Source organism: Lacerta agilis, chromosome 5 (assembly GCF_009819535.1).
Source record: "Lacerta agilis isolate rLacAgi1 chromosome 5, rLacAgi1.pri, whole genome shotgun sequence".
NCBI lineage: Eukaryota > Metazoa > Chordata > Lepidosauria > Squamata > Lacertidae > Lacerta > Lacerta agilis.
The window spans coordinates 24,378,856-24,394,439 of NC_046316.1; positions in this window are offsets into that span (position 1 = coordinate 24,378,856).

The following is a 15,584-nucleotide window of genomic DNA, read 5'->3' on the forward strand; positions in this document are numbered from 1 at the left end:
ATTACTGGCAGAAACAAAAGTAGCCTCTGGACAATAGAGAAGAATCAGTAGGCTGACTTACCCTGAAAAATGAAGTATGTAGCTCACCAATTTTGCTAAATTGAATGACCCTGTGATTTTGACTTCAGAGGTGTCTCATAATAGTTGGCACCTTTCTGTGGTTTGAATTCTCGCAGCGTTGCTTTCCCATCTCAGATACACGTTGTTGCAGTTACTTAAGGCTCAAGAACACAGCCAACCCTCCTTGGTATTGCATGGTCTATAATAATAATAATAATAATAATAATAATAATAATAATAATAATAATAATAATAAAAATAAAAATAAAAATTTATTTATACCCCGCTCATCTGGCTGGGTCTCCCCGGCCACTCTGGGCGGCTTCCAACAAATATCAAAATATAATACAAAGTCCCAGATTAAAAACTTCCCTAAACAGGGCTGCCTTCAGGTATTTTCTAAATGACAGGTAGTTGTTTATCTCTCTGACCCCTGATGGGAGGGCGTTCCACAGGGCAGGCACCACTATCGAGAAGGCCCTCTGCCTGGTTCCCTGTAGCTTTGCTTCTCGCAGTGATGGAACCGCCAGAAGGCCCTCGGTGTTGGATCACAGTGTCCAGGCTGAACAGTGGGGGTGGAGACGCTCCTTCAGGTATACAGGACCGAGGCCGTTTAGGGCTTTAAAGGTCAACACCAACACTTTGAATTGTGCTCGGAAACGTACTGGGAGCCAATGCAGATCTCTCAGGACCAGTGTTATGTGGTCCCGGCGGCCACTCCCAGTCACCAGTCTAGCTGCCACATTCTGGATTAATTGCAGTTTCCGGGTCACATTCAAGGGTAGCCCCACATAGAGCGCATTTTAGTAGTCCAAGCGGGTGATAACTAGAGCATGTACCACTCTGGCGAGACAGTTCACGGGCAGGTAGGGTCTCAGCCTGCGTACCAGATGGAGCTGGTAGACAGCCGCCCTGGACACAGAATTAACCTGCGCTTCCATGGACAGCTGTGAGTCCAAAATGACTCCCAGGCTACGCACCTGGTCCTTCAGGGGCACAGTTACCCCATTCAGGACTAGGGAGTCCCCCACACCCGCCTGCCCCCTGTCCCCAAAAACAGTACTTCTGTCTTGTCAGGATTCAACCTCAATCTGTTAGCCACCATCCATCCTCCAACAGCCTCCAGACACTCACACAGGACCTTCACCGCCTTCGCTGGTTCTGATTTAAAAGAGAGGTAGGGCTGGGTATCATCCGCATACTGATGAACATCCAGCCCAACCCCCCTGATGATCTATATCTTTAATATAGATATTAAAGAGCATAGGGGAGAGGACAGAACCCTGAGGCACCCCGCAAGTGAGAGCCCAGGGGTCTGAACACTCATCCCCCACCACCACTTTCTGAACACGGCCCAGGAGGAAGGAGCGGAACCACTATAACAGTGCCCCCAGCTCCCAACCCCTCTAGATGGTCCAGAAGGATGTTATGGTCAGTGGTGTCAAAGGCAGCTGAGAGATCCAGCAGAACTATGAAACTAGGTCTACACACACTTGTAGGGCCTGCATATTTTTTGGGGTGAAATCCCATTATTCTTCATTTTACTTGGCATTGATTTTTATCAGAAACACTAAACCAGGGGTGGCTAGGGCATGGTCTATTGGAAGGCAGCCTTGCCTTTATAGCATCCTTGCTAGTTCAATATGCAGCCTCTAGGGGGTTGACCATGAGTCATTGTGGCACTTGGTCTGAAAAGGGTTAGCCCTCCCTGCAGTAAACTGTTGGAATCACTGGAATCTCTTTTTCAGGCAATATCTCAAACAACTATGGTATCTCAAACACTCAAAAAAGTGAAATCATGTACTCTGCCGTCAAGAGAGTACCTACAAAATTGATCAAACAATCTGAGGGAAGGCAATTCTTGAGGGAAGGCAGGCAAGGACCCACAGCCTAGGTGGAGCTCGCTAGTTTGGGGAGTAGGTGTGTGATTCCTCAACCGGAGTAAACTCAGGACAGGTGGGGGTCACATGCCTTGTCAAGCCCAGAAGGTATAACAGGAAAGGCATCCTGGCCAGGCTGTAGCTCTCCTGACAGATGATTTGGTCTGGAGCCATAGTGTGGAAATAAAGGGTGAGATTGCCCCTACTACTCCACCCAGGGTCTCCAATGAAAAAATCCCTGCCTGTGGTGATTTGCTGGGTGCTGTCTCCCTTGTGGGAAAAGGCTGCAATCTGCCTTTCCCCACAAGATTTGTGGACCCTCCTGCCCTCCCTTGGCTACACCCATGGGTAGAGGAGATGGGGGGGAAATGAAGCGACAGGCAGCCTTTCATGTGAACAACTTCCAAATGCTTACCTAGTTTGGAGTGAGGCACCGCTTAAATTTTTATGTTTGGACTGCTCTTTTGTGCAAGCATAGTAGATCACAAAAGGTGTATGTGCATATGGGAACAAATTCCCATGGATCTCAGGTTTCCTGGCTTGGAGCAACACACACACAAACATATATATGGCTGCTGTTTTGTGCAAAGCTGGTAGATTGAGAAACTTGTATTATTATTTTTAAAGAAAAACTGAAGGTGTGTGTTTACAGGTAAGCAGATACAAGTGTGCATGCCCATAATGACCTCAGGCAAGGCCAACCCATCCATGAATTTTTCTTTGAGAAAAATTAGTAGCTCACGTAAATGTAAACTAAGCTTTAATAATAAAGAAAATTGTAACAAAATAACATCATGAGAGAAACCAAATACAGTGGTATCTTGGGTTACAAACACTTCAGGTTACAAACTCCGCTAAACCGGAAGTAGTACCTCAGGTTAAGAACTTTACCTCAGGATGAGAACAGAAATTGCACAACGGCGGCGTGGCAGCAGTGAGAGGCCCAATTAGCAAAAGTGGTACCTCAGGTTAAGAACAGTTTCAGGTTAAGAACGAACCTCCAGAACGAATTAAGTTCGTAACCAGAGGTACCACTGTACAGCAACAGGAGGCAAGTCTGAGGCAAGAAACAAGAAGAGACAGTTGGTCCCTCTTAACGGACATTCTTAACTAACTGAACAGAACTGAACACACACTGAAGGGAGGGGCTGATTCCGGAGCAAAGCACACAAGCCCCGTCCACCAGAGGCTTTGCTTGGAGATAGAAGGTCTTGTTCCCTTCCCCACTATTCAGGTCAACTTTACAAGGTTTCATTTCCATTCCTCTCACCAAACCTTTCTTTGGCAGGTCTGCTATAATCCTGAAGTCTCTATATCCAAGCCTTTTGTGCTACAGATGAACACAGGTTGCACCTGAATTCTTCTTGACCATATTCTCTCGTATCCAGCACAAAGACTCTATTATTTTCAAAACCTTGTGCATACAAAACTCCATCTTTGGTGAGTGCACATTTGTTGCGATTAAAATTTACATTAAAACCACGCTTGGTCAGGGTTGGCACATTCAGCAAACTGACTGTTAATTCCGGCAAGTAAACTACATCTCTCACTTCATTACAAACAGTTTTTATACCTGCAACACACGTGAGCAAACCTGCTTCTTTTCCTTGCACAGGTATTTTGTTGCCATTTGCAGCTGTAACTGTCTCTGATGAGTTTTCATTTAATTCTCTGAAAAAAAAATAGCATCACGTATCATGTGCTTGGAAGCTGCTGAATCAATTAACCAACTACAAGAGTTAACTGTTAATAGCATCAGTTTTTCCTTTAACTTGATATTGCTAGATAATTCTGATGAACTGCAAAAGCATTTTTAGTTTGCTTTCTGTCGCCACCCTGGAACTTTTCTTTATTAGTGCCACTTTGTTTTGTACAATTCCTTGCAAAATTTCCTATTTTTCCACATGAGAAGCATCTAGTTTTGTCATTTTTGTCTGTACCTTGAAAAGTGGTTTTATTTTTTTAAAGCACAAGCCCCTCCCACCAGATACCAAGCACTCTACAATTAGGCTCCATGAGTGCCTCCTTTCGTGCCCCCACCTCTGCCAGAGAAGCGGTGCCAGTATAGGTGCTGGTTTCCTGCAAGATCTTGTGAGGTCTCATCAAAGTCTTGCAAGATATCAAGGACAGCAAAAGATCTCATGAGATTTGGGTAAGATCTTGCAAGCTATTTCAGGGAATCTGCTCCAAAGCCAGCACTGCAGTGCTGGTACAGCAGCCCCTCCAAGTGTCCTTATTTTCCAGAGAAATCTGTGATATAGAGAAGCTGTCCCAGTTTCTGATTTCATTCCAGAATGTCCTGCTTTTCCTTAGGATGTCCTTATTTTTATTGGAGAAAAGTTGGGAGGGTACGGTAGGATGTCCCTAGAAAGCTGTCTGTGGACAAATGCCGGCTCCCTCGGCCTGAAAGCGAGATGAGCACTGCAACCCCTTAGTCGCCTTTGACTGGACTTAACCGTCCAGGGGTCCTTTACCCTTTACATAGAAGATGGAAAGCTTGTTTCCTGCTGCTTCATGCTGATGGATTCAAATTATGAGAAAGGAGATTCCAACTTCAAGAAGAACTTTCTGATGGTAAGAGCTGTTTGCCAGTGGAATGGACTCCCTTGGAATGTGGTAGACCCTCCATACTGGAGGTGTCTTAAGCAGAGGTTGGATGACCATTTGTTATGGATTCTTTAGTTGTGATTCTTGCATTGTAGGAATTTTGGCTTGATGTCTCTCAGTCCCTTCCAACTCTATAATTCTATGATTACATGATCTCCCTTTCACAATCTGTTAGAGCACAAGGCCTTGAACTTTGACTGTTACATTCTGACATCAACAGAGGTCACCCCCAAGTGCAAAACACAGACATACCCATATACTATCTGCAGGTTCAGATGTGGCATACATGTTGCTGAGGAATACCAGCAGAAGATGGATATTGCCCTTGTGTTTCTGCTTGGAAGTTTTCTCAGAGATGTTGGAATAGCCACTGTGGAAACAGCTTGCTGAACTACATGGTCCAGAATATAACCCTCCAGAATCCCTGATCATTGAGTACTTGTTCAGTTAGGCCATGTGCTGTTTCTGACTTCTAAAAGGAAGCTCCAAGATTGGAGTGGCCACCAATAATAAAGTACCAAAGCTTGATGGTGCTGGTCCATCAAAGGCACTGCTCTTGGAAACCTCCAGGCCAATTTAAAAAGAGCAACTCTTCCCCTACATATACATTCCAGTTCATCATTGCCTCTCCTTTCATGAATGTAATTCATATACATACTTACTTATAAATGTACTTTTAAATTATCAAACATATTAGCAATCAGCTAGGAAGGTAATAATATAATTGGCATGGATTTTGTGTGTGTGTGGATATATGTATGTATGTATGTAAAAGTTTGGTGTTGGAAAAGCTAATTACACATTGCAGGTGCTTTCAATCAGTTTAATAGGACAGCATTCAACTATCAATGTTACATTTACAAAGAATCTAATTACATGTAATTAAATAATGTTGAATTTACAAACAGCTGACTATATTCAATTATCTTTCAGCCGCTTATAGGCCATACATCATCAAGTACTTATCATTTTAAAATTGCTTCCCAAGTGAGCGAACCACCTTTTATTTACAATAATGTACCACTATGAAGCCAAGCATTTTGTAGTTAATCAAGTTTGTAGAACTTACAAATTGGAATCCTGAAATAGATGAATCCAGGAAGCATGAAAATTGATATATCATAACATAAAAAATGCAATGAAGCTAATTACTTGTGTAATTGATTAAGCTGTTCTGTTCTGCATTGTAAATTGGTTGCTGGTTACTTAGGAGAATGGAATCCTATTCCAAATTTGACAGGAAGTTGACAGTAGTGATCAACTGCTTGAGACAGTTCTACAACTGATTAAAGCAGTACTTGATCACAATTCTAAAATATTAAGCTAAATAATTGAAATGCAGGGGAGGTACCTTTCAGAATTTGGTGTGAGTGTAGTAATTTAGAGTTGCTAAGGAAATGTGTTATTTATTTATTTATTTATTTATTCATTCATTTCATTTCATTCCATTCCCTTTCTCCAAAGAGCCACTGGTGACACTTGTGGTCCCTGGTCCCTTTTGTCCTCAAAACAATTCCTTAACATGGGAGGAGGCTAAAGTATCATGGCAGCCCAAAGTCACTTAGTGAACTTCATAGCTGAGTGAGCCCAAAGTCACTTCCATACAAGCGCAGGGGATTAACGAAATTTCCCTTACCAGCTGCAGCCTCTTGTGCTACATCAGTGGCACTCTGGAAGGTTCTCTGCTTTGCAGGAGTGACTTGAGTCTCCCCCTGTCCCCCTGAAAGCCCTGAACTGTTGCCTATGTGGAGAAAGGAACGTGATCCTTTGGATCCTGGCTATAACATTAAAAAAACAAAACAAATCATTGGCATCTGTCAGGAGAATCAAAAGGAAATTGTAACTTGAGATAATGGACACCCAGAGCAAACAATATATTAGCCATGGTTAAATGGGAGTACTGATAATCAAGCTGTTATGTAAGGGAAGTTCATTTCCTGGTCCTGATATTCTCATTGAAGAACCCTTAAAAGGTTACACCAGAACCCTGAGGGTCCCTGGAAAACTGTTTGAAAACTAATGCTGAAGGATTTTGGATAGTTAATGGAGTCGTAATTCCTTAAATAAAACCAGAGAGTTCTCTGAGGAGCACATTGAAGGAACAAAAAGACTTCACTTAACCTAGAAAATGGAGCATTAGCTTGCTTTTGGACCTCTGATATCCCAGTACACACCTAGGAAGGGCAGAATGGAGGATAATAACCAAGGTCGCAAAATGAGGACACATTAATTGGCAGTAGTACATGTGAAAAGGATGTTAGGGCTGTACTTGCACACAACCTGAAACAAGAGTTTGCAGTGTGATGCTACAATAAAGTCTAATACAGTTTTAGGTTGCGTTACTAGAACCATGGTTTCCAAGACACACGAAGTAAAAAATCCACTTAATTCTGTGCTAGTCAGACCTCATCTGGGAGACTGTATCTAGTGATGGGTGTGGCACCTTAAGAACAATCTAAAAAAATAAGTCTTTTGAGGAAAGCTTAAGGCTGGGGAAGACTGAGGGGAAGCCCTCCAGAGGCTCCTGGACTCTGATTCTCATCATCCTTGACAGCTATAATTTCTGGGGCTGATGGGAGTTGCAGTCCCGCAATCATCCAGAGGTCACCGCATTGCTTACTCCTGGCATGTGCTTTGTACTTGAATGAATCTGTGGGCTGCAGGTCTGGGACCTTGCCTGACATCCTCTGCCAGTCAGAACAAGCAATCTGGGCTAGATGGACCAGCAGTCTGTTTCAGTATAAGGCACCTTGATAAATTCACAAAGATCTGCTAGTGATTCATTATCTAATTTATCTTAGTTCCCTGCCACTTCTGCAGAGCTGTTTTAACCTACCATATCCTCTGTTCTGTAAAATGGGATGCAAACTTTAGAACTGAAAGGGGATAAAATATAATCCACAAATAATGCTAATTCGGGGGTGGGGGGGAACCATCACTACCATCACCACATACTTCACTTAGCGTCCATTAATAGTCCCTATTGGACTTATCTAGATCTGGGATGAGCAAGCAGATGTTATCCAGGTGTTGCTGGACTCCAACTCTAATCTGCCCCAAATTGCCCCAAGGATGATGGGAGTTGTAGTCCAACAACATCTGCGGGCCTCAGATTGCCAACTCCTGATTGTTTTGGTGGATCTGGGCGTACTAAGAGGGTGTTGAGTAACAGCGGCATAGACAGGAATTCACAGAGAGATTATTATTTTGCTTTTACGATGTTTCAGTGGAAACCCATGAGGACATTTATGTTAGAGGCAGGTTTCAGCTCATTCTTGGCAGATTGCCAAGTAACAGCTTCAGCATACCCTTTAGAAAATAGAGTGAGGCATAGCGGAGCCTTTTAATGACTGTAATATTTATTCCTTGCCGTCTTCCAAACAGATATGGCAGCTTTGCACCAGGGGAGCAATATCGGCACATCCTTTGAAGGCAAACTCGATTAGCATCATCTGAAGAAAGATGACATTTGGGGAGCATTATCACCAGGCAAACTCAGATCAGACAGGGTTGAGCAGGATTCAAAGCAAACAACAACAACAGGCTTGGGAAAGGAATACTCAGAAGAGACCTGTCAAGGCAAGCAGATATAGATAAACAGTACAGGTTAGTTCAGGGAGCTAAAGAGGGCAGGTACCACAGGTACCACAAATCATTGGTGATGGTGACTGGGTGATGGAGGAGAGGAGCACCCACTTGTAAATACCAAGAAGTGGCAGCAAATTATGCCTCAGCATTTTGCAAGTCCACAATTGGCCGTTTGGGCCAGCGACTCTGGTACAGGTGGGGCTGCTAATGTCACCAATAGGGCTGGTCAATTTCCAACATCATGATATATTGCCAAATGAACTTTGTGATATGGCAGTATATTACAGTGTCAGAAAGGAGATGATTAGCGTCACCGTGCACATCTTCTGCCTGTGCTGAAGTACGAGCAAATGGTGGGCCCATGTCTGACAGGCCAACTGACTTCTACATTGCATGGCCTTAGAATTCCAAATGCAAGCGGTTGACTGGCAAAGTCCAGTTTGTGTGTCATATCTGTGGGTAGAGAATTATGCCTGTTGCCCTGATCTCTGCACATTTAGCTGAATGTCTTGACAATACATGCCACTCTGTGCATATAGAAAGGTCCCTAATGGCACACCCAGAGTCTTTACTCTGGCCCAGTTCAGATTTATTAATATAAGAATATTAAAAGTTTTGTACCGATAGATAACCTCAGCACTTTATGTCCGGCACATGAGTGACAGCAGAATTTAAAGAATGGAGCTCATCTCAAACACATTAATAACTCCTTCATCAAAATCTTGAGCCAAAAGAAGTGAGGACCCATTTTGCCAGTCATCGGGATTGATTCTCTATCAAATAACAAATGGCTTCCATGAAGCTGAAGACATTACTCAAAGGACTGTTCTTCATTAGTTCAGCTCATGGGTCATATGTGCAATTATAGTTATCAACATTGTCTTGTGATGGATGGATTTCTCTCTCTCTTAAATTTCCATAAAGACAAGTGGCATTCTTCATCTTCATCATCATCATTACTTCCCTGTAATTCAGAGTGCTATGAGATTTTCGTCAGAAATAATGGTTATTATGTGCAAACTGATGGCCCATCAGTTTGATGGGCAAGACAGTGGTGGTGTGAAGACAGAGGTCCTGTGCCTCTACATGCTGACCAAGAGTTGAGGAAGCAACCTGTACCACGTTCACCTAAGAGCTGAGCCCACCACACTTTGGCTTGTGATGGCAGAAATCATGTTGTGCCAGAGGAAGGAAGCACTAGCATCTCAGTTTAGTCATTGTGTGTCTTCATTTTACAGTGGCAACGAGTCTAGGTTTCTCCAGTGCCAGCTGATGACAGGGAAAAGGGTACTGTGGGATTCCCTAGGTGGTATTGTCTTTTCATTATGTCATAATGATGTCAGAGAACAATTATGGGCAGCTGTACAGATTCTAGAGCTGCTCTGTAAGAGTCTTCCCTGGGCTATATAGAAGAATGAACGGACCTCCTTTCACTCACCATGGACCAATTGATTCTTTTGTTGGCACAGTTCTCTCCTGAGAGGCAAGCTAGCCACGAAGAGACATAGAAGCTAAATCATGCTGGAGATCTGGCTCCCTGATGTGGATCATTCTCTGGACTGAATTTGCTACCAGTTGTGCCACTGCCACGGAGTGAGGAGCAGGCCTACACCTGGAGAAGCACTCACCCCTGATTCTTGTTCAGTTCTTAGTAGTGATGGAAAGCATTTACCTGAGAGTGGATAAACACTTCTGGCTGCAATAAGCGAAAATGTGAACTTGGATGCATAAAATGTAAGTGAAGAAATATGGGGGAACCAGAATCTAAGCCAGATGAGCAAAGGCTGTACCATTTGAAACTGTAAATAAAGGGATCTCCCATGTAAAACACTCCACAGACCTGCAAACCAGGCATGTTGGGAGGAACTTTCCAGAAGTCATTAGAATAGTAGTGGTGGCAGTCATTAGAATAAAGTGTTATATGGTAGACTTAAATTTTGGTTTATGTTTTGGTTTGACAATGGTGTGAGGAGCAGAGTGAGATGGAATGCCTGATCTTTATTTAAGCAATCTTGATAGTTCAGTTGAGTGCTCCAGAAAGTTATTTGCTGTCATTCTGTTTCTTCTTCTTTGGTGATCACTTGTAGCCGAGTAAGATTGTCTTCCATAAACACGGTTTTAACAATGAGTCGGTAAGTGACTGTGGAGGCCAATTCTGGATCCACACGTCCTTCCACAGTGGGGACATTGGTTTCTGGGCGGGAGTTGATAGCGGTGTGAATTTGCCAAGCGTATCTATCTCTTAGCATGTTTCTCCTTTGCTTCCTGAGTTTGAGTGTCTTCAAAGCCCATGACACCTTTGGTAAAGGCTGTTCTCCAATTGGAGTGCTCACAGGCAAGTGTTTCCCAATTGTTGGTGTTTATACCACATTAAAAAAAAAAAAAAAATTGCGTTGAGAAGTCTTTAAACCTCTTTTGTTGACCACCAGCATTACGCTTTCCATTTTAAAGTTCGGAATAGAGTAGTTGTTTTGGAAGATGATAATCAGGCATCCATCCGCACAACTTGACCAGTCCAATGAAGTTGATGTTGAAGAATCATTGCTTCAACATTGGTGATCTTTGCTTCTTCCAGTACGCTGGTATTACTTCACCTGTCTTCCCAAGTGATGTGTAAAAATTTTCAGAGACACCGTTGATGGAAGCTTTCAAGGAGTTGGAGATGGCATTTTAAGTGGTCCTTGTTTCACAATCATACAGTAAGGTTGGTAGTACAATAGCTTTGTAAACAAGCATTTTGGTTTCCCTGTGAATGTCCCAGTCCTCAAACACTCTGCACTTCAATCAGGAGAAAGCCGCACTTGCAGAGCTCAGGCGATGCTGGATTTCGGCATCAATGTCGGCCCTTGTGGAGAGATAACTGCCCAGGTAGGAGAAGTGATTGACATTTTTCCAACGTTACACCATTGAGTTGGATTTGTGGTGCTGCAGAGGGGTCATTTTGTACTTGTTGGTGCAGCACTTTGGGTTTTTAGATGTTGAGCGATAGGCCAAGCTTTTCGTAAGCTTCTGCAAAGATATTTAGGATGGTTTGGAGGTCATCCTCTGAGTGTGCACACACTATGTTGTCATCAGCATACTGAAGCTCTATGACGGAAGTTACGGTAACCTTACTCTTTGCTTTCAGCCTGCTCAGATTGAAGAGCTTTCCATCTGTTCGATACATGATTTCTACTCCAGTGGGAGTTTCCCTTTGACAAAGTGTAGAATCATGGCAATGAAAATAATGAATAGAGTTGGGGCAATAACACAACCCTGTTTAACACCTGATCCCACTGTGAATGGTTCACTTTGAGAGCCATTGTTATCTGTGATTGTTGCTGTCATATTATCATGGAGGAGCCGAATCATTTTGTTTTATTAGTACTAGGAAGGCTGTGGAACTGGTGAGGAGTTATGATGCATTCATTTGCACTTGTCTCTGTGGGATCTGAATGATATGCAGAGCTGTCGACCAAGGCAATCCTCCTTGTATATTTAATTGAATGCCTTTGTTTCCTTTGTAGCAGAGATAGCTAGCTTCCGAATCTGCAGTCAGGTCATGAGTCCAATCCATGCTGACCTCTGACTTGGGACTTTTAGCCAGAAAGAAAACAGAGTGGAAAATTTACTGTTACTGGTATTGTTAAAAATACTATAACAGCCCCACCAAGTGTCCCTATTTTCCAGGGACAGTCCAGGATTTACAGAAACCATCCTGGTTTCTGATTTGATCTTGGAATGTCCCGCTTTTCCTTAGGATGTTCCTATTTCCATTGGAGAAATGTAGAAAGATATGTGTTATGTGAGCTATGTGACCCCTGAGCCAAGGAGATAAATAAATTGCAACCTTTAGAAGACATTTGAAGGTAGCCCTGGATAGGGAAGTTTTTTATGTTTAATGTTTTATTATGTTTTTATACAAGCCACACAGAGTGGCTGGGCAACCCAGTCAGATGGGTGGGGTATTATTATTATTATTATTATTATTATTATTATTATTATTATTATTATTATTATTTAGGGTGTTCCTACTTTCATGTTGGAGGCAACTGAACCAGTATTGCCAAAGAGATAGGCTAGAATAGGATGCAACCACCAAAGTTTCTTGATTGGGGTTTGGGTCTCAGTCAGCAAATAAATATTTGTTTCACTTGTCACTGCATTCATTTACCTTTACTTCAGAATGTGGCAGAATCACTGTTTACAAGCATTCAAAGAGCTACCTTAAATTGCTCTTGGAAAATGGGCATAGTGACTGTTTTGTAACTCTTGCCATAGAAAATGTGGTTGTGTTAATGTTAGTGCAAATGAGACGTCCCTTCTTCGAATTGTTTGGGCCACCAGGAACAAAATGGCTAGCCTGTGTTGATGTGAGGTGGAAATGGAAGTCAATGTATGGCATTAAAGACTAACCACCAAAATGTCATCACATATATGGAAAAACCACCCATAAAAAAGAGAAAAATGCACTAAATCCACACCAGCAGTGACTGTGGCTATATAATGGGTTATTTACTTGTTGGATTTTCTATTGTAGGATGAATCTAGATTAAATGTTTTTTTAAAAATAAAAATACAGACTGGCATTTTGATTCTAACAATGCCATGTGAATGCTGTGAAAAACATGCATGCATATTAAGCAGCACTGATGCCGCAATAAACTCTCATTTGGAAGCACTTGTCACAATCACAACATAATATTCAGGATTGCTTGGAGGAGAACTGCCCATCCAAGTAAGATCTCTATTGCATATGTATGCAGTGTCAATTTCAATGCTCTAGATGGCAGAAAATATCTAAAAACCCACTACTCTTTCAACTTGCAAGGTTAACTTTCTCTCATAAAAACTGTAAAATACAAATACACCATGGAAAAATCTAAATGCACTGTTGATGGTTCTAGCTGTCTTCTGCTGCTGTTTTGGGGGTTAAACTCCAGTGATTAGAATTCCATACCTGCTATTATGGTACCTTAAAATTGATGCCAGTGCTACCATAACATTTGCCTTTCATCTTCTGCAGATGTTCATATTCTAAAGTTACCAAACAATCTCTCTCTCTCTCTCTCTCTCTCTCTCTCCCTCTCCCTCTCCCTCTCCACTTGTGATAAAAGCATTGAATAATGGCTGAAATCAAGAGTTCTGTGATCATCTAGAGATGGCCGCCCTTCTCTCCTACTGACTCCGTCTCTTGCAACTAAACATCTCCTTCTCTTTCATTACTGCATTGCTGTTGGACAACTCGAGTCCACATTCATATGGACCACATTCATGGAGAGCCAGCGTGGTGTAGTGGTTAAGAGCGGTAGTCTCATAATCTGGGGAACCGGGTTCGTGTCTCCGCTCCTCCACATGCAGCTGCTGGGTGACCTTGGGCTAGTCACACTTCTTTGAAGTCTCTCAGCCCCACTCACCTCACAGAATGTTTGTTGTGGGGGAGGAAGGGAAAGGAGAATGTTAGCCGCTTTGAGACTCCTGTATCTGAAGAAGTGTGCATGCACACGAAAGCTCATACCAGGAACAAACTCAGTTGGTCTCTAAGGTGCTACTAGAAAGAATTTTCGATTTTGTTGAGACTCCTTAGGGTAGTGATAAAGCGGGATATCAAATCCAAACTCTTCTTCTTCTTCTTCTTCTTCTTCTTCTTCTTCTTCTTCTTCTTCTTCTTCTTCTTCTTCTTCATACCACACATTTAAAGTGCTATGATACCACTTTCAACAGTCATGGCTTTCCCCAAAGAATTCCAGGAGCCCTAGTTTGTTAAGGATGATAAGAGTCATTGGGAAACTCTTCTTCCAAGAGCAAATTAACAACCAATCCCTCTTCACAGAGAACTCTGGGAATTGTAGCTTTGGGAAGGGAATGGGGTCTCCCCTAAACTCTCAGCAGCTGTAACAAACTACAGCTCCCAGAATTCTTTAGGGGGGGGATCATGAGTGCTGAAAGTGATAAGACTAGGATCACATACCCTCCAATATTTATCCAATGTCCTATTCTGTTGTTGTTGTTGTTGTTGTTGTACCCCACCCATCTGACTGGATTGCCCCAGCCACTCTGGGCAGCTTTCAACATTTATAAAAACATAATAAAACATTAAATGACTTCCCTATAACTCCACAACCTCCCAACAGTTATCCAATGAAAATGGGTGTCTGAAGGAAAAGCCGGACATTCTGGAATCAAATCTGAAACAGAGATGGCTTCTGTCCCTGGAAAATAGGGACACTTGGGATCTGGGATCAGGCCCAAGAAGTTTAAATCCATGCCCACATCTACAGCACAGACTGAAGGAAGCACATGAGGCAGAAAGTAGCATGCAAAGTTACAAGCTTTAGATAGGTTAAAAACAGAGGGCCTTATCATGTTGTGAAATGAAAACTTGTCAAGTAATAGAGTTATTTACTGTGGGACAGATAATGGTGCTTTTATTGGCACTAGGCAAGATGTAAGGCGTTCATGAAGTGGAGTGTTCATGCTCTAAGTGAATGTTGATGGTAATACACATCTGAGAGCATTTCTGGCTCTGAGCCTCAAATCACTTATTTTGGAGTGGTCTCAGAGGGCTATGGCTTCCCAGCCTAATACCACAGAAATGCAGTAAGAATTATGACTGTGGCCCACTGGGAAGTTTTCTTGAAGAAGCTCCAATTAAATGTATTCTTTTGGGGCCTCTGCAGAAGAAATGCCCAATTAATTGTGCCCTGTTGTCTTGGGGGACCTGCTTGTCGGGAGCTTCCATTACACACACCCCTCAATTTTTTAAAACTAGCAGCTAGCATTAGTGGAGGACACCCCCCCCCATCCCATTCCCACCCACTCCTCAAATAATTATGTGAAGCACTGGACAGCTAAATAAAGATGCTCTAAAATTCAAAAATGAACAGACAATGTTTGTATATGACCTGCAGATGGCAGTAAGAGATAAACTACAGGAAAATATTCTTAATGTAATTCTGGCTCTTTCTCTCAATGGGCTGGCAGGTTGCAAAATTTGTAATCGCTGCATGCAACTTTCTTTTAACCAGGCTAACACCCATGTTTGTTTGTTTTTCAAAAGACTTGACATCTCTTGTTAGGAACGGAGTAACATATTCCCAGTAATGTGAATGACTTCCCAATGCTATTGCTCACTTAACGCAATGAGGTTTTCTCTCAGGCTTTTTATTTTCATCAGGGTTATGCTTTTAGCATTATGTGTCAACAGCATTTATTGGACATGATCACATCATATTACCACTGGGCAGATGCAAACAAAAATGGTAAAATCATCTCCCAGCCAAAATCATCATGGTCATCTGAATTTTTATTTTTATTTTAACATGCTGGGCTACTTCAAAGGTTTAAGAAGAAGAAAAACAGTGAATTAGATTTATAGCCCAACCCTATGCATGTCTCCTCAACAATAAGCCCTGTGACTGAAATGAAACTTACTCTCAGGTAAGTATGCACATAATTGCAGTCTTAAAA